The 23182-nt window shown below is 41.4% G+C and overlaps 1 long non-coding RNA gene across 1 annotated transcript in view; it reads right to left on the minus strand.

The window, feature by feature from the left end:
* The window catches only part of LOC308133154, a 58696-nt gene extending 36200 nt beyond the window's left edge, over nucleotides 1-22496 (minus strand). Inside the window, exons 1-2 of the long non-coding RNA XR_013936723.1 lie at nucleotides 22358-22496; nucleotides 7201-7309 (exon numbers count right to left, since the gene is read on the minus strand). This is a non-coding gene — a long non-coding RNA (uncharacterized lncRNA). The remainder of the gene's footprint in view (nucleotides 1-7200; nucleotides 7310-22357) is intronic.
* Between the last annotated feature and the right edge of the window lie 686 nt (nucleotides 22497-23182).

The raw sequence follows: 23182 nt of genomic DNA on the forward strand, positions 1-23182 counted from the left end.
TCTTGGAGCCCATGTTGGACCACAACTGATGGAGTGCTCAGTCAGTGCTATTACAATTAAAGCAGATCCACTCCCTTATCTATAAGGTATACCCAATATGAGAACGTGCTTTAATATGCATCGGGCAATGAAATAATAGATTCATATCCTAGTAGGAATCTGTATTGTGCAGTTGGGAACTTTTTTAATGTCTGTGAACAGAGTTCAGTCAGTGTTGCATGTGGTGTCTTTGTTGAATGCTTCACAAAACATCAGTTTGTCAATTTGTGTGAACAAGGGATGATAATTGAGAAAAGTTTATCCTGAAGGAGTCTGCAGCACACTTCCAGTCACTGATTATGCAATCATCTCCTGTTTCAGTAAATCAGACAGTAATCACAGGCAAATTGCACACACAAACTCAATAAAATGTAAGTTTGTTGTTATGTACCTTAATCGAGTTCAGGTGTATTTTATTTTATTACTGGTTTCAGCATGTTCGGAACATGTTGAGTGAACTGACCAAGATGGTGACTGCCTATCTGCAGAATGGACACATGCTAGTTTTCAAGTTTGCTGTCGTCATATCAGACCTGCTAAGCATCAGCACACTTGTATTGTCACTGAGAGCAGATTAGGCAAATTAGGTCTTATGTTGCATCCTACATGAGGCTGATGAGCCTAAATACAGCGTCACAAGGCAGAAAGCAATGAAGTATGTTCATAATCCATTCGGTTCAGTACACATTTAATTGTATCTGTATGTTTGGTAAACATATAACCCATTAAGATATTGTGCAGCCTTGGTAGATCTATAACAGTTTGGTGCTTTAGTTAGTCTTTAAAAAACATTTTATAATGCCAAGTCTCTGTTTTAAACCATTTCTTTCTGTTGAATTCTTTGGCAACACAAATGTAACATGTCATGCCAATAAGGCAAATAGAAATTGGAAAACAGTGAGTGGGGGATGCCGCATGATGGTGATACATCTCAGTTGCATGATGTTATTTTCATGAAATGAGACAGAAAATGGAATGGAGGCAAATTTAAAGGGACAGGAAATGTAAGAGAGACTGACAGACATGGAGAAAGGAGAGGGTGAGCAGAACAGACAGCATTTTGTAATCACACATTCAGTGTCAGCTACCAAAGAGCTGAGCCACTGTTATGTAAACCAGAATGAAACATTCATGAGCAAGCCACCGTCTCACTCCCAAACCATCGGCATGGTGCGCAAATGACCCATATGGTGGGCTGGCTACCATCTGAAAGTCATCCATAGCAAATAAAAGAACTTTGATAAGATCAGTATGGTGGGCAGATGTCCATCCAAGAAAGAAATCATACATATACTAATAAAACCGTGAATATATGTCAGCCATGCACATATATTTCTATATGCATTGAAAGAAAATGGATTGTTGGGGTGAAGGGAGAAAAAAAGAAAACAAAAGTTGAAGTTGGAGGGGTATCTCAGGAAGAAGAGAAAAATGAGAAGAGAGACAGGGATTAGGCAATAAAAAGACAGATGAGATCAAGAGACAGTTCTGACACGCTCAGGCAGCGAACATTTTCTGTGAGCCTGGGAGCAGCTGAGCTGAGTGGTTACTCTAACAAACTCTCGCACACACACACACACACACACACACACACACACACACACACACACACACACACACACACACACACACACACACACACACACACACACACACACACACACACACACACACACACACACACACACACACGCACACACATATGTTCAGTTGTGATGTGGTGAGCTGTGACTTTGTGTCTGCCTGGGTGTATATATATATGAAATGTTCAGAGAGAGGCTGTACTGTAGGAAGTTGTGCCAGATCCCCAACACCACACCCCACCAACATAAGGAGAAGAGGACTTAGTGGGCTTTGGGTTTCTGTTGTGGTTTCTTTCAATTCTGTCCCTCTCTTTTTTTTTTTCTTGTCTCCAACTCTCACTCTATCTCCGATTTTGCTATGTCTGTTTCTCAGTCCAATGCTCTGCTTCCCTTTGGCTGCTTCCCCACATTTTCTCCTCTCTGTATCCATCGATCTTTCTCTCATCCTAAACCCATTCATCTCTCACTTTCTTCCAGGCAGTACATATCCATGAATAACATTTGCAGTCATCTAACATCATAATATCTTCGTGTAACAATTCGAATAGGCAATGTAAATGTCTGAAGCTCAGCAATCTAAATTCAGTTGAGGAGGAGGAAAGATGAGGTGCGTTTTCAGAGCCTTATGACAGTCTGAGCCAAAGGGACACTAAAAGTATGCTTTGTAGGAGAAGCTTGAGTCGCAGCAGTTCCAACAATGGTTCAAGTCCTGATCTGTCAGGCACGTCGAAGCCCAGATACTGTAACCCGAACACAGGAGGAGTTTAGATTAAGACTGTAATAAGTATAGGAACCTCCTGTCAGATTACCGCAGCACTCTGTGATCATAAGGTGGTGGGCTTTGTTGAGGTTACGGGTTTCTGTTGTGGTCCCTTTGTACTTCACAGCAATGCTGCTCTCCCCCCGAAGATTATCCTGACATTCTCCATCATTCAGCCTCATCTCTCACCCTCAATCCCTCTTTCTTTCTCCAACAGACTCTGATGCCAGTATCCTTTAATGACTTGAAAATGAGCAATAACCAGAGCTACATTTGGGCCTTTGATTTTTTTTCCCAGGCTTATAGCAGCCCCTATAGAGTCCTCCTTCTTTCTGTTCACACCGCGTGTAAACTTTTCTTCATCTAAGAGAGAGAAAAGTTATTTTAACCTGCCATTTGTGTCACAAGGCACACGGGCTGGATCAAAAGCTCTACGTTTTGAGTAATCACACACTCAAATGTGTGCACGCCCACACATTTTACACACATGCATTCAAGTCCATGACCCCACACATGAATTCAGACAGGGCCCTTGGTGCTCTTATACGCACATGGAATCTGAGAGTCAGATTTTCTTTCACTGCACACACCCACATGCTTCTACCATGTGCCCCGACGCCACCTCTTCCCCTCTTTCCTAAACCTCAAACACCTACACACAGACTCTTGATTCAATTAAACCGCAGTCGAGTCTGGTTTGTGACATATACCCCATGGAGACAAATGAGTGTGTCTGTATGTGATGCGTGAGCGCGATAATGTGAATCAGGAAAAAAAAAAAAATTCATGATCTGCTTTGTCTGAGCCCTTCTTGCTCGCTGTGATAATAAATGAGTGACCTTTAACTTGCTAGAACCCTCTGTGGCTGCCCTTACTCTGCTGCCTGTCTCTCCTCCTCACCTCCACCCTGCTGTTTATTTTTCTGCCTCGCTGTCTGTCCCTCTCCCTGTCTCACGCTCAGTCTTCCTTAATGAGTCGAGGACCGTCCTCCTTGAGAGGAGAGAGGTCAGCGGCCCTGACGCACATATGCACACGCACATGCAGACAAACATACAGACATGGAGGACTCACATGCATGCACATGCAGATAGGACACATCCAGACATGCACACTTCCATGCAGATAAAAGGACAAACCCCCACCAATGTCACTACTGCCACACACACAAGCACGCACACGCGCACACACACACACACACACACACACACACACACACACACACACACACACACACACACACACACACACACACACACACACACACACACACACACACACACACACACACACACGCACACACGCACACACAACACACTGACCCAGAAATCCCAACTCTATTATGCAGAATATCAGTTAGCTGATTATGCAGCTACCCTCTGCTAGCCCACAACTCCCTGGTGAATATCTGCCTTTAAAACCCCTATCCAAAATGTCTTTTTAGCATATCAATAGAGAATTATATATTCCTAAACAGTAGGACTTGCATACATACAGCTTTTCACAACTTTCTCTTCTCAACATGTCACAGTGAGGGCCTTTTTTTCGAAAAGATAAATTTAGACAAACATTTCACTCTAAAAGCATCCAGAAGTAATGTGTAGCTGTCACACACACTGATGTAAAGACCGCAGAGGCTTCCTGTTGTTTTCACCATCTATCAGCATATATTCTATAAATATTGTATAACTGACTTCCAATTTGTTATTTATTGAATTATAACGAGTAAGAAAAGTACAGGTTTGGCAAAGTCTTGAATATAAAGCTGAACTTTTCTCCAGACATGTGTTACCTTATTTACACAAATGAAATGCATTATATTTTGGTGTTGGTGAGCTTGCTGCCTGAATAACTAAAACAGTTTTTAACATCTATGATCATTACTACAAATGTTGGATGATAGTACTAAATATAGTAATATTAAATAATCTGAGCGCACAACTTTATTAACTTATTTCATAATTGAGAAATTATGGTTTAACAGATAATTGCAAAAACAATATTTGACTGTAATACTATAAGTCATTAATATGTATTCACTGTTGAAGGAAACTTCACATTGGGTGTTTTCTGTATTGATTTTACACTAAAGCAAGAGATAGAAGTCATATCAAGAGAAAATAACAATCCAACTTATTTTATTCTCCTCACATAGGTTTTATTCAATTACTAGTCATTTCTCTTAGTTTGATTCACATGTTGGTCTCACACTTAATAGTGCAACAGAACAATTTTTGCAAAGTGGCGTAAAAAAGCAATCTTAATGCCACATGAGTGAGTTCATAACTTCAGAAACAACAACCTGACTATATTCCTCTGCTGCATTCATCCAAAAAGTCAAAATATCCTTTGCAAAGATGAGCGAGTCAGCAGCAGCAAAGTAACTAACTTCAGATCACTCCCCAAATATGCTGGCTTGACTTGGTCCCCGAGGGCTGGATTTATAGATTGGTGCAGTGTAGAGGTGAAGAGTAGTGACCCTAAGAAAGATTGCTTGCTAAGCAAATAAGCAAAGTAATCAGGCTCTCATGTGCCCGTGTGTGTGTGTGTGTGTGTGTGTGTGTGTGTGTGTGTGTGTGTGTGTGTGTGTGTGTACACGTATGCTCGAATATCTGTCTGTGCATATGTGCCTAAGCATGTCTGCGAGAGTATGTGTGTATGTGTGTGTGTCTGTCTGCTAGCTCATGAGGAGATATAAATGTGGTCCCTCTTGCTGTTCATTGATAATAGTATGCATTGCCATTCTGCATGTTTTAGCTTGGTAATTGAAAGGCCATCTGTGGTCTACTGGGGAGGTTTAGTAAAGGGTAAACTATGAGGCTCATTATTTTAAGAGAAGGAAGCCCTCAGAGGCCAAAACAAATTAGTTTGTGTCCAGTTTAACCTTCAGAAAACTCAATTACTGTAGGTAAAGTGTGTGCATGTGCAGTATTAATGCATGTTCTTTGGTAGTTTGTGCAGACTTGCAAACACGCTCTCAAACAGCAATAATAAAACAATGTCAGGTTGACCTGTAGTCGTGGGTAAACAAAACCAGGTGCTACTTTGTCAAACAGACAACTCAGTCTTTACCAAAAGTTTGCCCAAAAGTACACTGAACAAGGAGAATTGATTGCATGTCGTGAGTGTTTATGCGTGTGCTTGCCTTTGCCTTTGGCTGCAAGGTCCATAAACATGGAAACAGACATGGCCTGCATGTCTCAGCAGTTTCCTGTGTAAGCTGAGCTGTGTGTGTGTGTGTGTGTGTGTGTGTGTGTGTGTGTGTGTGTGTGTGTGTGTGTGTGTGTGTGTGTGTGTGTGTGTGTGTGTGTGTGTGTGTGTGTGTGTGTGTGTGTGTGTGTGTGTGTGTGTGTGTGTGTGTGAGAATGTCCCTGTGGTTCTCCTGTCACTCCTCAAGCCTGCAGAACAACCCTTTCCTCTCTATTAGTGTGTCTCAGCCTCTGTGCACCAGCACATGTGTGTCTACCTTTACATGCATGTGAGTTTCCATCTGTCTCCTGTCACCACCAATCCTCTCTGCATCATTAGGACCTGTTAAGATCAAGGGTCATTTCTCTGGAGGTCAGAGTTCTTTCTTCCTAAGGTGAAAAGTCGCCAGGGTCAGGTATGGTGCGAGGTGATATTGAGCAAGCACACAGCTGCAGTTTTAGCACCTTTGGGAATTCAACACCCCACTTGGGTAGCATTCAATATATTCAATATAAAGACTTGCAACAGCCCTAGGAACAGTAACATGGGAAACGAACAACAGGGGCAACTGCGTGATTCAGAAAATTGTAAAAACTTGATACAAAACCCAATGAGAGACTGACATTATGTTGCACAGATGAAATAAGAGCCTCAGTTCAATAACAAATGAATGCATATGTTGAAGTCATAGCATACCAATGTCACACAACGCCTGGCTTCAGCATCAAAAGTCAACATGTACAGATGAAGGTGAATTACCAGCAGGGGGTGATGCATAAAGGAGGAGGTGGTTGGGTGGAAATGATCCCAGACTCTCATCTACCACATCAGATCAGTCATCACAGTCAGAGTTGGCTTTCCACAAGTTCCATAAAATATTCAGTGATATACCACTATCTTCCTAATATAGGAAATTAACACTTGTAGGGTATTTCATGAAAAATAAATAAGTACATTTTAATTATGTAGCAAATGAAATTGGTATTTTAATAAAATCATATTAAAACTGTTTTACCTAAACAACTGGAAACTATTTTCACTACATGAAGGAGATATACATTGGTTTTATGGGAAAAGTCCAAATAGCAGCTTTGTGTAGTGCTATGTCTTGTAGCGGGAACAGCGCTTCAGTGGTAGCCAGGGAGCAGCTGTCCCCCAGAAGACTGACCTGGATGCTCTGGCCAGGTAGAGAAGAGGGGGTCTGGGACACATGAGCCAATTGTAATTAGGATTATATACATCCCACCAGTCATTGTCAAGGTTGTCAGTAAATGGTAAATGGATTTCACTTATATAGCACTTTTCAACAGCTTGAGCAGCCCCAAAGCGCTTTCCACCGTTAATGACATTCACCCTTTCACACACACACATTCACGCACCAGTGGAGACTGCTGCCATGCAAGGTGCTCGATCTATCCATTGATAGTGATTTGAGGTTCAGCGTCTTGCTCAAGGACACTTCCCCACGTGGACAGGTGCAGAATTGAACTTGCAGCCTTCCCATTGTGAGACGCCCTCTCTCCAATCGTGACATCAGTCATTGATGCTCCAAGTAAAATGCTATCTTGTCCAAGTAACTTGCTCATTTGTACATTCACAGTTAATTTACAACATTTAAATTGCGTTATCTACCTTTGTCTACCTGCTGCAGGAGGAATCCGGCTCTTCTTGGTCTCAGCCTTGACTTGTTGCTCTCGTAGCTCAAAGTTCTTCCACCAAAGCATGATGGTGACAAGGTGTCCTGTAATGGAGAAATGGAAACAATACACATTCGGGCAGGATGCTGGGTTGGCCATGCCAAACTCTCTTGGTCATATGGTGAAAGACGCCAACAAATAGCATAGCACATGACAACCAACAGAACTAAACCCTGGAAGCTGACATGAAAGGAATACATCCAGCACATACATCGAGCGCTTTCAAGATTTCCAATCATGGTGAGCTGCTTGTGTTGTCTGAATGATTTGAAAAATGCCACTGTATCTACAATAAAAGAGCTTTGATTAGTTTTGTAACAAATAAATGTAGTGTAGCGGTATTTGTAGTCACTTTGTGTCATAACACATCTCTCACTGCTCAGGCCAACCACAAGCTGATATAATTGCAAGGGTCTTCCGGGGTATACTGTATGTATGGACTGACTTCTATCATGTCTATTTACTGTATAGGATCATAGCATGTTCAGCAACACATTCAACAAACTTTTTCAACGTAATGCTACTTTGGAGTAACAATCTAATCTTAAATGTGCTTTACCTTTAAGCCTCGTTACATTCTCATCTCGTTACGCTGATCACACAAGTACTAAGAATAACGAGAGTTTATGTAAAAAAAGCAGAACTGCCAAAAAAAAAATGACTCATTTTAAAATGGCTGGAGCTGGTCTGTGTCAAAAAAGAAAAGAAAAAGAAAAACTTGAAAGGGGAGGAAGTCAAAGTTCACCCTGGAATTAAGCATAGGGGCTGTTTGGCTTATATACACAGACATCTGTTAACGTCTGCACAGAAACACACCCGTGCCCTCACGCTAGCGCACGCACACACACACACACACACACACACACACACACACACACACACACACACACACACACACACACACACACACACACACACACACACACACACACACACACACACACACTGCCCAAACAAATATTTCACACAAGTACCGAGTCAACCTATTCACCCAGCCCCAGCAGTTAAAAGCAAAGTTTCCCCTCCAGCTAAACTCAAGCCTGACCATAACTGAGGCTGTGCTTTCAAGTGATTTTATTGAATACCACTTCACCGCTTTTTTTTTTAAACTATTTTTACTTTGTTTTCGGCATTCGCTTTTATTGTGTGCGTTATGATGTTTGATAACTGACAACTAGTGAAATAAATGCTATTGTGAGCCAATACATACTTTTCTCTGTATTTCACTTAGTTTTTCTTTCTTTTTTTGGGGGGGTCATTTTGTGATCACAGCTCTCGCGGGTGGAATACTAGTGCTCAAGGTACATCATTATGAGAGTGCAACCAATAGAAAAAAATAATCCTAATTATTAATCATAAGCATAAAAATAGTGAGATGCCACACAATCTTGACATTTCTGTGGCCGTGGCAGCACAGACGCTAGGTCATAGCCTCTGTGATCACATTGGAAAGAATGTAAAAAGCAGATGAAAAAAGAAGTGCAAGTCTGCTTGTCTGCTGTCCTTTCACATGAATATAATTTTGCATGCCGCGAATGGATGGACAGCAGATGAATGACAAACTGTACATGCCATATACAAATGCTACTGCCATGCCCACATGGAGTCACACGCAAACACAGAATGACAAGACAGGCGTAACCGGCACTATTACGGGACTTGGAGTTGATGCAGAGCAATCACAGGCTGCTTTTCGTCTTCTTTATGGTGTTGGCAGGGACCTTGGTTGGCACAGAAAATCAGTGCATCATTTGTAATCCTTTCATTGAATGAACAAAAGCCAGGTGCAAGTCAGTATCAATAAATAGTAATGTTGTTGGCTGTAATCATCAAAAACCTTGTATTTCATTCTGTATTTCCAACATTTGCCATGTATTTTCCTTCACTCCTCCAGGGAATAACTTATAAACTATAGTCTTTATAAAGCTCAATAGTTGCTGTTTCATCTTACGGTGTACTAAATGTGACTTCAAAAACTTTCTGATCATATATTTGCGCTTTTAATAGTTTTTGAGACATGTTTGCCACAGACTGAACCTCTTGTGGTCAAAAAAGCCACTAAATGTCTGCATTTAGTCACACCCCACCACACAAAACCCCCCAAGACCCCGAGGTCTGTGAGGGGGGCTGTGTGTGGATGTGCCATGTATGAATGCATGTCCATCTCCCCCCGGTTGAGCAGGATGTGGGAGGTCAAAGGAGAAGATCAAAGGTCAAAGCCTGACTAAATAATTACCAGATACTCTTTCCAACGAAACACACACCCTATATACAACTATATGGGTTGTTATTTTTGAAATGTCTGGACAGTATCTTCCTTTGTGACCTCCTTTTACAAAAACACACTCAAACATGCCCTCTCTCTTTGCCCGTCTCAGTGGCACTCAGACACTCCCCCACCCTCTCTCTCGCTCTCTCTCTCTCTCACTCACACACACACACCTGCATGCACGCACACACACGCACACAGGCTAACACAAACACACACACATAATGCCCGAGCACAAGAGCTTGTCCCACTGACAAGCTATCAGTCAGGAAACAGAGGAAAGAAAAGAGACGAGGGCTCACAAGAGAGGCAGGGTGGCTCGATTTAGCCTGTCAGTCTCTGAAGGTCAAAGGTCGCCATGAAAGCCCACTCACACACACATGCACACGCACGCACACATGCACGCACATTCATCAAAACAAGGTCAAAAGTGGAGGGCAGACAGCTGGCTAGGTTTACCGAGAGAAAGAGAGGGAGCAGACAGCTGGGGATTTTTACTAGTGTCTGCCCTTTAAATAGAGTCTGGAAGAAAGTTTAAAGAGGGCACAAGTGAATGTTTATAGGAGGGCAAAGAGGTGCAAGAAGTTATTTCAATTGTCCGGAGTGGACTTAATATCAATAACATGCTTCCAGGAATTCATGGGCACTTTGTTTAGGAATAATTCAATCAGCAAAAAGCAGTTAAACACGCCATAATGTAATGTAATCAGAGAAAATAAGGTGCTTTTTTTTGTACTGCTATTTTACCACAAGCATTGCACAGCTTAGCCCTCTTTTCCTGGCATCATTTGTAAACTAATGGAACGAAGGAAGGAAGCAGGCAAAACGGAGAAACCCTCTGTGCCAAATTGTCTGTGTTTTGCTTTATGTTGCTGTGGCACACCTTCTAATCTTTCAGATCAGCTTAGGCAAAGACACACCAGCTCACGCCCTGTGCCCCCCCCCTCTCCAAAAAAAAAAGAAGAAAGAAATCCCCCGTTCATACCAAGCTAATTGGTGCCAGACAGATAAGAAAAATAACCCAGGGAGCATATGTGTGTACACACTCACAGGAAGACTGTTATCTGCACACTTAATCGCTAATCACAATCACAAACACCATATATGTCATGGTCTCAGACAGGTAAGGTCATGGACACAGACGTGCACTTCCCCTCCATTCTCATCAACATTATGGCCTACTGGTCAGGGATTTTCACTTGGAAGCAACAGCCAAGACAAATTAGACCTTTATTGTCTCTGACTACTGAAGAATGTGGCTGTGGGGGCAAAGGGAGAGGAGGTGAGATCAACCAGAAAAAGAGGATACGAGATTTTGTTGATTAGCTTTGGCGTAGTAACTCACCACCCAACATATTAAAAGTTTTGAGCTTTTTTGATATATTGATCACATTGTTTACTGTTTTTTTGTAGGTGGTGATCATAAAGTATCCCTGTTTGTGTCGTGTTATAAAGGCCCAAACATCTATCCGCCAACACACAGATATTTAATTAAAACCCTATTTGATTCTGATAACTTGCATAAAATAAATAGTAAATTTGTTTTTGATTCAGTCACTTACATGAAATCTAAAGTTCTAGTCATCCAGTATGCCACTTTGCCAAATTCGCTTTGTTTTCCTTGTCTGGTTTCTTTTCATGCCATGCCACTCTCACCTGCAGGGACCCCACATGGGGCCCTGAAACCCCGAGAATGGAAAACGTCTGCCGAACATGACCGTTCACCACCAAATGAGAAGCCGGGGCAGACAGAACAACATGAAGAGTCAAGGTAGAGCAGCCAAGTGGGGTAAAAATGAAGGACTGAAGGGAAGGAGAATGGAGTTGAGCATGTGGTCACCACAGCGGGAACCCCAGTGGTCATTTCACCCATGGACACACACATTCGTACACACACAGGCTGATAGACTTACTGATAAAATGAAAGATGCATGGTCAGCCAAACATGGAGACAAACAGCAAGATAGGCCTGCACTCAGATGAACAGATACACTTGTATGCGCACGCACGCACGCACACACACACAACTGGTCAACTTATCCAGACATGCTACTGTAAGTGTGCTTAGCCTGTGGGGATGATCGAGGGTATGCTCGGAAGCTCTATAAAAACTCACACCAATTTTATGATGTCTACATAATAGAAACTAATATTTACTCGCATCTTCCTTACCTTAACTCAATTATTTGTCTGTGTGTTGAGGGAAGAAAATGCTTAAAATTCAACAAACCACAAAGTTTGATGTAATATTAGCACACTGATAATATTTATTACACTTATTTTTTTCTTTTCTTTGTTTAATAGGAGATTTGACAGCACACCGATGATGAAATTAATCTACAACTTAAAGTATAATTCAGACTTCAATTTTTTTCAAAGCTCCACCTGCCTGTTTCACAGTTTTTCTCACAACTCTATCTCATGAATGAGAGGCCTCTTCTGGTATCATATGTTTGATTTGTCACAGGCTACAGCATATGTCCTTTATATGCTGTAAACTTTTTCAGACACATACTTGAGGAGTGGGGAGTTACCTGCTTTTGTCATGGACCCACATTGGTGGGATTCAAAGCAACAAACTTCTCATTACAAACATGTTTGACAGACTATCACTGCCCCATCTGCATCTCCATGAATAATTTAATTTCACTTTGAATTATGATTTTACTTGAACACTGACCCACTTTATGCTAACAGATTTTTTTGGTATATTTACGAGAAACATCCTAAAAAACATTCTTAGTGCAAATAATCACATTTCAAAACATTTGCTTTCAGGGACACAATAAGATGTGCAACTATTATCACAACAGAAAGATTTAAAGTTTCTTAATGAGCTTTCTTCGTTAATGAATAATGACCATGCAACATAACACCATACTGTACTATATAACATGCACTCACAACATGTGTGTCAAGTTATTAGCTTATCATTTTTCCAAGTTAATTTGCTGGAGATGACGATGAGCTGGACACAAACGAACCCAGAAACAACTAGGATTTTCCCGGATTCAGTGAAATAAACCTCATGAAACAAGTCATTTGGTGCTGGAAACAGCAATAATCCAAACACTAATTCCGAATCGGTCGTTTAGAGCCAAGGCATGCTCTAGCACCCCAAGTGCTTGTTCACACCCAAATTGTATTATTTCAGGTCAGTGAATTTCTGATGTGATTAGTCGTCAACTCAACAAGGGCACAAAACTGTCGTGAAACATGTCTGCACATGCACGAAATGTCTCAACTGGACTTCAGGAATCTGCAGTAGAAAAGAAAGAGACACCGAGGGAAGATAGCACTGTGATTATTGAGTTTTTAATGATTTCTTTGTTGAGTTTGAGGCTGATTTAAAGGGCTTCCCCTCAATGTCGGTTACAGATGTTGCATGCTAGATAAGGTTTGGGTTAATCCTAGTTAGCTTATCAAGGTAAAAACTGAACTGTTATTTACATACACTTACACACAAATGGCATGAATAAACTGTTCCTGGTAGTGATGAGCCATATCTATCTTCTTTTCCCTGTGTGCGCTGGCTCCCCGAGAATACAGATTGCTGATTTCTGCTGCATTCATCTGTCATGAATTTGTGTTTCTGTGATGCAAACAGGTGCGTCGTTGAAGGCAATCGATGTTTCTGATTTCAGTTGACTCGCAGTGTGAGTGATGTTCATACGCACGATGGCATCAATGCTAAAACAATAGTATATGTATGAATTCCTCAGCTTTTGAGAGTATTTCATTGTTTTGCTCTCCGCAATCCATTCATTCAGTCTTCTTAAAGCCTTTGTTGACTCTGTAAGTCTGAGTGCTGCTGCTGCTGTTGTAGTAGCTGTCTCAAATTTGCACTTCGCTTTGGCCTTCACTTTGCATGTGAGTGTTTTCATCCACAGCTTGTGCAATCACGACTCCATGTGTGCAAAGACAGGAATCATCAAATACTACCTGCTACCTTGTATTTGCAACTACATATCTAGAACTGTGTGCATTGAGGTCTTTGTTGCTGCTTGTTTCCTCTCTGTCTGTTTCTCTTACTTTTAATTAAGTACACTCCACATATCACACATGTGCTTCATCGCTGCTCCACAGTGGTGCAGTGGCAGTGGAAGAGAGAGAGAGACACAAGATGTGAAACGTTGCACCGTAGCTACCAACAACACAACTGTTATCTCTGTATTTGTGTTTATGTGAGTGAGACTATAATAGTCCAGTATTACTATGTGGTGTGACAATCCAATCTGATGGCAGAAACAACTCCACCTAACCATGCTGGGAGGGGAAAGATTGCATACAAATGCCTTCTCTCTTGCTAAATCAGGCACAAGGAAACGGCAAGTTACACAATGGCTCTGTTGTATTATTAGCCCCTCAGAGGAAGCTACAATTGTCGGATCAGACTCTCCTTTAAAGAAAAAGGGAGGAAAAAAAAGTAGAATAAGTCTGGGAAAATATCAGCTTCCTGCCCATGATGGTGGGGGTTTTGCCTCTCTACCTTTCTAATAGCCCTCCCTCTCTCTTTCTCCCCCTCCCTCCCTCATCCACTTTGGTGTTTACTCAGATCAAATTTTGAAGTGAATGCCGAGTGAGTTTAAGCAAACATGAGCACACAGTCATAAATATGTGGACACAAACTGATCAGAATTAGCTGGGCTTGAGACACCAATGAATATATTTGCTAAAATCCTGGCTAGACCAGTATCAGATTCTCTGTCAGTATGCTGGGGATGATATCTGTAAATTATTCTGACATAAATAAATGATTCTGGGTGCGTGCGTGCGCGTGTGTGTGCATGCGTGCGTGTGTACGTGGGGGGGTAAGATGGAGAGAAGCGAGGTTGGTAGGAAAATGTGAAAAAAAAAAATCATTATTATGATTATTATTATTATAGAAAGAAAGTCAGAGAATTCCAGGACATCTCGCTTCAGCTCACCCGGTCAGAGCGTACAGCAGTGTGTATTTCCCCGAGCAGTGAACACTGTCTGTCTGACCTCAACTGAACTCAACTCATCTGCAACAGTAGTGTCTCTGCTGATGATGTGAAGCTAACAGAGGGAGAATATGAAGGGCTGAAGAGATCAGGAGGGGAGAAGCTAATTCCCTTTGCATGTTCACAGTAGAGAAGATAAACCCGACACATACCGTTCATTATTCCTCTGCTCAAAATGAATCTAACTCCAAAGGCTAAATTGGGTCAGGATACAGGAATCAATATACTGCAGGAATGCTGTTATTATGCAGCACCTAAAAGAAGATTCTGCGAAAACGTTTGATTGAGAAGACATTTTAGTTCAACTCGTTGGTTAACTCAGCAGTGAAACAGGCATGATGACATGAAAAATGTATGTTCAACATTCAGCTTTCTTGCTGAAAGTCAGATGAGAAGATCAATATCCCTCTCATGTCTACATATTTCATATGAAGCTACTGTCAAAAGCAGATACGCACAGCGCTGTCTGTGGGTAGTTGGTAAGGTAAGTAGAAGCAATCCTAACTGACTAATTAACACAAAACATTTCATTTCATTTCTCCCCGCAGCATAATTTGGACTTGCATTCAACAGAATAGAAAGAAGATTTACTTTGCCTGAACTACATTGTGAGAACAAGATTTCTGAAGGTAAATCATGTCATAGAGCAATTTTTGCCCCATTTACTCATTCACTTACACACACATCAATGACAACAACTGACTATTAAGGTGTTTGTTACATCGGATATTTCGGGGCTTGGTCCACTTGGAGAGATGAGAATGTTCGCACCTTGATTTGGTTCAGATGGCGTTCACATTCAGTTTTGAGACAGGACCACACCATCTGTAAAATGTCACGCAATTACAACAGCTGCTAGTTTGGGGGCACTGTCAACTGACACAAACACTGACCAGAGAGGAACTAAAGAAGAAACACGGCTCATTGATTAGTCCGGACTGAAACCGGAAGTCCCGCTTCTTTAGCCCGTGGTGGCTAGGCCAGTTAACCAGTGGCTAATGGGTAGCCACAAACAACCGCGATATATAGTCTTCAGACCAGATATCAATAAGCTTCTCTTTCACTACTTCTTCCTCTTTACTTCTTCTTCACTACTACGTCTGCCTGCGAGATATTTTCCAACTATTTCTTTCTGGATCTGCTTCTTCCGATTCAGGGGTTAGCTGTTTGTTTACTACCTATAATGCATTGCTCCACGTCAGTAAATGAGCCATTTTCCAGGAGAACGCAAATGTTACAAGTCTCCTGCTTTTTTCCCCTGCCCATTTGAAAGTCCGTTTGAAAGAGGCCCAAGACCGGTGTTTTGAAGGCGACCAGAGTCTGTTGGTCCCAGAAAGTCCCTGAAGAGAACTCTGGTCCGCATCAAACAGTGGAATGTGAATACACCCTTTGGTTAATTTATTTCCACACTTTAGCATGTAGAAAAATAAGGCTCAGCAATCATTCATCCTGGAAAACTAGGGCTGCCCATTGTACCTCATTAATTCCTTGCAGTTCTATTCAAATTAAAGACATTACTATGCTGATATTCTCACTGTTATTCCTATAATGAGCTACAGGCAACCTTTTTTCCTCTATCTATCTTTCATCCTGCCATCAGGATGCCAATAAAATGTATGTGTGGGAGAACATGCAATCTCCAGAAATGCCATGAGCATGGAATCAAACCTTGGTCTTCCAACAGAAGCAGTAAAAGGTAGGAAAGCAATATCCGAGAGAAAGTGAGGAAGGCGAGAGAGCGGGGGTTGGGTGGGGAATGAAGAGCAGCTGGTGGAGGTTTTGGGTGCGAGGAATGAAAAGACGGAGGACAGAGTGTAATGCAAGTGAAAGGAGAGGGGGAGGGAGACACAGCAGGAAAGACATGAAAGGGAGGGAGGACGGTTGGGAAGGGGGAGGCGAGTGGGTGTTCTTAAGTGAAAGACATAGCAAAGAAAATGATGGAGTTGGCACTGCAGAGCAAAGGTAAAGATGGGGTGTGATGAATTTGGAGGAAGAGTTCAGCAAAGGCCTTGGATCCAATCAAAAGACTGTTTCTGATTCTGTTTTTCATTTCACCTAAAATAATGTTTCAATAGTCACTTGCTCATAGCTAAGAACCAACCTTGATCTTTAAATGGGTACTTGTTTTGAGCAAAACTATTTTCTGTGGTCCCAGATGAACTTTGCATGCTCGCTGTGGCTGTAACTTTGGGAACAGATCATTGTGGGATGAGCTACCTATGCTTCACACCCGTGAAGAAATACTGAGCCTTCTAGATGTGTAGTTTGGAGTGAGACACTTGCATTCATGGCCTAGAGGTTAGAGAAGCATACAGGGGATCAGGAGTTTGCAGGTTCAAACCCCACAGCTGATGCTCCATCACTGTGGTTCCCTGAGCAAGACCCTTGACCTCCGTCAGCTCCCTGGAGCAACATAATGTGGCCACACCTCTCCATCCCAGAAATACAATTAATCTTTGTGGAGAGATAAATAATATGTGATTAGTTTCTCGCAGTTGTTAAGAGACACTTAGGCCACAGGGTTTTAGAATTTCCCCACTCTTGGACCCGTGTCTGAAAACCCATTTTTAGACTTCTAAAACGTTGCCTCGTGTGGATAATCGAAAATGGCCCATTTACGTGAACCAACGTTCTCGTGTGGACAGCCCCTTATCCGCAAAGGCAATTGAACTTTCTGTCTAGTGTGAATGAACAATAGAGGAATATAATTGCTTATCATCAGCATAGATGGAAACTGAACAGAATAGAGGTCATATAAATAAGCGGTAGCAATTTTTCTATCAATATGTCCAACGATAAGTCATTTCAACTACTTAATGCTGACAAGTTTCTAGCTGAAAGTCACTTGTCCAAGGTGTTGCCCTGCCTACACCCATACTGCAATGGGCTCCCTTGCTCTGTGACCCTTAAACTGGATAAATTGGTATGAGAAATTGATTGATGGGAAACTAGCCCAATGTTGTAAAGTAAAAACATGTTGCAACAGCAAAGCTTAGTTCCTTATTACACAGCTTGCACTTTGTCTTACCGTTCCCCCATCAACAGCTGTAATTTGCTGTGTCATGTTGGTCGCATCGACTGGATACTCTCTTTCAGGGAAGTTGGGAAAGCGACTTGATTGTTGTGCCATAGCTTTATGTTGTCCAAGAAATACAATTTCTACACTTTGCAAATTTAGATAATGACTTGAAAGGAACATATAATACATAGTAGAGTATAGTTTCGTAGTTCATAGAATGTCTCATCTCACATATAGTAGTATATGTGCTGTAGAGCCAAATACACAGAACATATCTGTAGCTTGTAATTCTAATGTTTTCTTGTAGCCTTATCAGATCCTGTTTGTGTTTATAAAAGTTTCATTTTCAAAAGCCGGCTTTGACAGCTCATCTGTGATTTCAGTGCAGAGATCTCCTTCAAAGCCTCAAAATAATGCAGTGGGACGCTGATAGTATTGGCAGCAACCATCATAAATATATGATACACGACCAGACACAGAACAAATTATCACTGAAATTTCATCTCAGTACACACTGATCCTCCCCAGAAATAAAAGATTGATTACGATTGATTTAAAAAAAAGTGTGAGTATTGCCAAAAATGACCAGAAAAAACAGGATGTTTACAACCTGAGTGAGGTCTCGGAGGCAGCTCTGTTTACACGAAACAAGCAAAAATCGCTTGCTAAAACAAACTGATTCGGACAATTCAGGACTCACAAGTGCACATGGTCACATCAAATGCACAAAGTGAAACTAAGAAATCCTCACTGATGCCTATTTTCAAAGGCCAACCAAAAACACTCCGTTTTTTTTCCTGTGCGCGCACATGCACGCACGCACACACGCTGAACTTTCTCTCAAAAACGCTAGAAATATTCAACGTGAACTTTTCTCCAAAACACAAGCTCGTAAATACACATGAAGCCTCTAACAAATGCATAACAAAACCTGCATGTGTCAAGCCCTTCACAGACTCATACATATATGCATAAAGGTTCTCACATGCACACACGTGCAGTGCGGCTGTTTGCCTCCCACATGCAGTGTTTGTGACGCATAGGAAAAGTCATTAGACCCACACTTCCTCTCCAAACAGAGGAGAAGGAAGAAAAGACTGTCTTACATGAAACACACAGGAAATGTGTGGGTGACTGCCTTTATGAAAGTGTGTGTGTGTGTGTGTGTGTGTGTGTGTGTGTGTGTGTGTGTGTGTGTGTGTGTGTGTGTGTGTGTGTGTGTGCACGCACGTCTGATTGTGTTATCTGTGTGTGCATGTCTCACGGTCTAAAGTTCTGCCCCCAGGGCTGGTGACCAAGGTCTTGTAATTGCCCGCCTTTGATTGCTCTCATTGACTAGACTGCAGCTACAATTACACTCAATTAAATCACTCAGCTAAGAGTTGGCTTGCTCAGCAGACTATGTTACATACCGAGATCTTGTGGTTAGAGCATTTATCGAAAATTTAGACTTCACCAAATTACACTGAAATTGAGATTACCCACTGTGGTTATAATTGTGTCACGTTGGATACCTATTGGGGATGATTATCTTTTCTTTCTTTCTTTTTTTTTTTTAGATATGGCAGAAACACTGGATTTATTACATATTGTCACATTATTTCTAATATCACAGTGATGCCTAGTGAAGTGGATTTGAGGCACAGCTCCATGTTCTCTTCAAACAAGTCAACAAAATGTAAAACATCTAAACTCACACATGGCTCTTTGTAGAGTTCAGTGGTTTCATTTCTCCCTACACAAAGGTACAAATAGTTACAGCTTCTGCTTTTTAATGGAACACACGCCTCTAATCACTTGACGAGAGTGTGTGTTGCTTTCTCACATGTCTCCTATGCAGTAGGAGCTGTAATTTTGCATAACGTCCAACCCATACAGCACTTCCTTGGGTTTCTGACAGTGTGTGGGTGCATGTTTATCTGCATTCTCAGTCAGCGTCAACAGCTTGCGGTGTGTGTTCCTTAACACAAATGTACTTTAGGTGTGCTGTATGTTGAGTAGGTGTGCATATGTGTGCGCGTGTGTCGGTTAAATTAAATCCACTGTGATGGTATTGTGGGGGGAAGAAAAAAAACCCACACATAACAGTGTAACAAAGATACAGTTGAAGAGCTCATGAGAATTTTAAAAAGACAGGAAGAAATATGGAAGGAGGTAGAGGGTGAATCCTGGGGTTTGGACATCTGTGGAAGCTTCAGGAAATTCAATCACTTTGCGGCAGGAAGGTGGGCGTTTTACCTGTGTGCACTAAAGCGTGTCAGCTTTTGCCGGCGCTCATACAGTGATGTGGAGGCAACGCAGACAGGTGAAGGACAGCTTTTCTGACTTCTGCAGGGACTTTTCCACCCCTTCACACACACACACACACACACACACACACACACACACACACACACACGCACACACACGCACACACACGCACACACACGCACACACACGCACACACCAGTGAATTAATTTGGACACTCAGTCTATCACTGCCTGCCTCTGCCATGAACATCTGTCACCTCAGCAGGATCCAGACAGCTCATAAACATATAAACGCATGCCCATGTGCATACGCACATTATCTCTATTTCTCTGTCACACACTTCCTTTAGTCAAATTAGACAGCTAATTTTAGTTTCTTTTTTTTCTCTGTTTATTACCGGCTCAGGATTTTACTGCATTCCATACACATCTGTAGTCAAAACCACCAAATGAAGCTAAAACCTTGTAAGAACGTGTCACTTTCCTTGATAGATAAAGCAGTCTCCATGTACTGATCATTACGCAATAATAACCTATGTTCATGTGGAAGACGTGAAACACCTGTCCGTCAACATTACCAGGGGTAGAACTTTCTTTGCTGCTCACAGCTAATACTTAGTCAGGTGTGGTTTATTGGCACATGGAATAAAAAAAAAGGAGGCCTGTTTGTGCAAGGATCTCCACTCAGTATCCATCCCAGAGTGGGAAATCCCCCTTCAGACATGAAAAAACCTGCAGGTGTCTCCAAACATAATCGTTAACTTCTTCAGCTTCAGGGTTGAATATTTCTGCCTCTGGCTCTTCAAAGAGACTGTTTTTAGATTTCCAAAAATTACAATCTTGAAAATTGGTTTGGAGCCTGTGCTTGGGTGTCCCTTTGCATTTTTGTCTGAGCTACCTCTTTAATTCATACAGTGTGTGTGCCACATCCTCATGAAGTGTTATTTTAAACCATGTTACATCCTGAAACTGACACATTGTTCAGAGGGAATACTGCGGAGCGACATAATGAGGGGAAAGTTCACCTTCGACTGTTTGAAAATGCCACCAAAACAGCAAGAACAGTACAAAGTTTCTAAAAACGTCTCCATCTTGCCACCAACTTATCTTTGAAAGCATCTGTGAAACTTAACAGTCAGTAATATATTTTTTTTCAGTGAACATTTGGAAAGAGTAGCTTGTTAGCCGTTTTGACTGCGGGCTGCTTTCTGACGGTGACAAATTCTTTCTGTTTTCACTGTGACACCCGCTTGATTGCTGTATAAAATAATAGGTCAAGATTTCCTGCTTCTGTAAAAACAAAAACCACACACAAGTGGTTTGACAGTTTAAAAAAAAAGAAAAAATTAACTCTTTGACAACTGCTGAAAATGTCAGTGTTGACTACAAACAAAATCGAAATACTGGAAATTTCCAGACAGCGAGTTACCGGTACATCGAATGAATGCTTTTATCTTCCTTCGCTTTTCAGCTTTAAATGTACTCATCAAGAGACTAATTGAAAAATAGTTTTTTTTAAATCAAAATCACAATCAAAACAAGAAATAAGTGGTTTCAAATTAATGTTTATTTAAAAACAAGCACACATTTTTGTTTTTTTAAAGAAGGTAATCTATTGTAAATGAAATGAAGAAAAAACATCACAACTACAAGGCCCAAACTGTTTCAATTTCAATTAATGTGAAATTCCACATCAAAACAAAATCAGCTACTGCGCTTGAGAGTTAATTGTGTAACTTTAACTCTAAGCCCCTCCACCTCCACATACTATAACAATAATTGAGCAAAAGATGGGCTTTCAGAGGAGTCTAGGATAACTCGTCCACAAAACTGCATTTATTTCTAATTGATATGTTATGTATGTTTCATATATCTAGTATATGTGCATATATATTTAGTATGTTATCATATGGCTTTTTATTCTCCCGAAAAATGGTCTTCTTTGTACACATGACGCCCCCCACCCCCCTCCATTTTTTGAAAACCAGTGTTTGAAGTCGGTACTAGTTTTACTGGCGTAATGATATTGTTGTTATGCACGCTGCGTTCGAGCCACATGTAAGCTTTATTATTGTGTCAAATGTATTGATATATCTTATGTTTTTTTTTGTGTCAGATACAAGTTAATAATCCTTCCAAATGTGTTAAATATACTTTGAAATCCAATCCTTCAAATCAATAATGCTGAAAAAAATTAGCGTTGACGAGTTGTCCGGAGTCCCGTGGACGAGTTGTCCGCGCACCCTTCCAGAGCAGGGTAGATCCCCGCCCAATTCCACTGCCTTGCAATCGCACCCTGGCCGGCTTTTTCTACTACATCTTATGTTTGGATAGAGTAAAAACGCAAGTGAAGTGTGCTCACATTTAATTACATTGCTGTGTTTTTTTTACTGTCCATCATCCCTCTAAGGCACTGATGAATTACACATATATTAATAACCTTTGCAAGTTTTTTATGCATTTAATATTATCATCTAATTACATCATAAATACAGGAAACACACTTGCTGTAACTTAAAAGGTTATTAGTGTATATTGCCTGTTAAAACACATTAGCACAGTTCTCTACCTTGGCAATCCAATTCCCCTGCACCTCCTCATTGTAGAGGGTCTGGAGTCAGTGAGGATTCCTCCAGTGTTAATTAAACCGTCTGTCTTGAAGAGAATTAAGGTCGTGATCTCCCAGACCTCGCCACTCCCACACTCCCTGAGAAGAAAAGAGAGAAGAAAAGAGACTTAATGAAGGAATAAAAGGATGAAATGGCTTAATGAACCGCCTAACGAGGCCTGCGGCCGTTTAATAAGGGCTTATTAAAGCTTAATTAGAGCAATAATCCAGCTTGTTTGGAGTCATTCAGTGTTGACTTGTGGCTGATTGTGTTTTTATGGCATCTGCATAAACAAGGAAGAGTTGACACTCCGTCGGAAGGAAGACGAGTCGAACCGTGTGATGCCTACGTGGTTTTGTGTACGAGTTTTTGTGAGGGATTGAAAAGGCGATTCGGCGCTGGCTTCACGTGTTCCTCACAGTCACACGGAGGCCCCAGCTGTCCTGACCCGGTTACATGCTGAAGTTTCATTTTCATTCACCGTCTGGTTTAGTCTTCAGTCGACTCCCCTGGATCCTCAAATCAACAAAACCCAAAGGAAATCTCTGTAAAACATGTGCAAAAACCATGTTTACTTCAAAGATGTCAATGTAGCTTCTTCTGTCAATCAGCTGAAGCTTTGTCATGCATATCTTCACGTCCCCGTGTGAAGCGTCTGGATGCAAAGACACGTAAAGCAACATGTGCTACTTTTCCACTTATTATGTAAGAACTCATAAATTCAGACTAATTACAATGACTGTGAGACGAAATGTAAAATCACGCTCCTGGATGTGATACACATC

This window comes from Blennius ocellaris (genome assembly GCF_963422515.1).
Source record: "Blennius ocellaris genome assembly, chromosome: 8".
Classification (NCBI taxonomy): Eukaryota; Metazoa; Chordata; class Actinopteri; order Blenniiformes; family Blenniidae; genus Blennius; species Blennius ocellaris.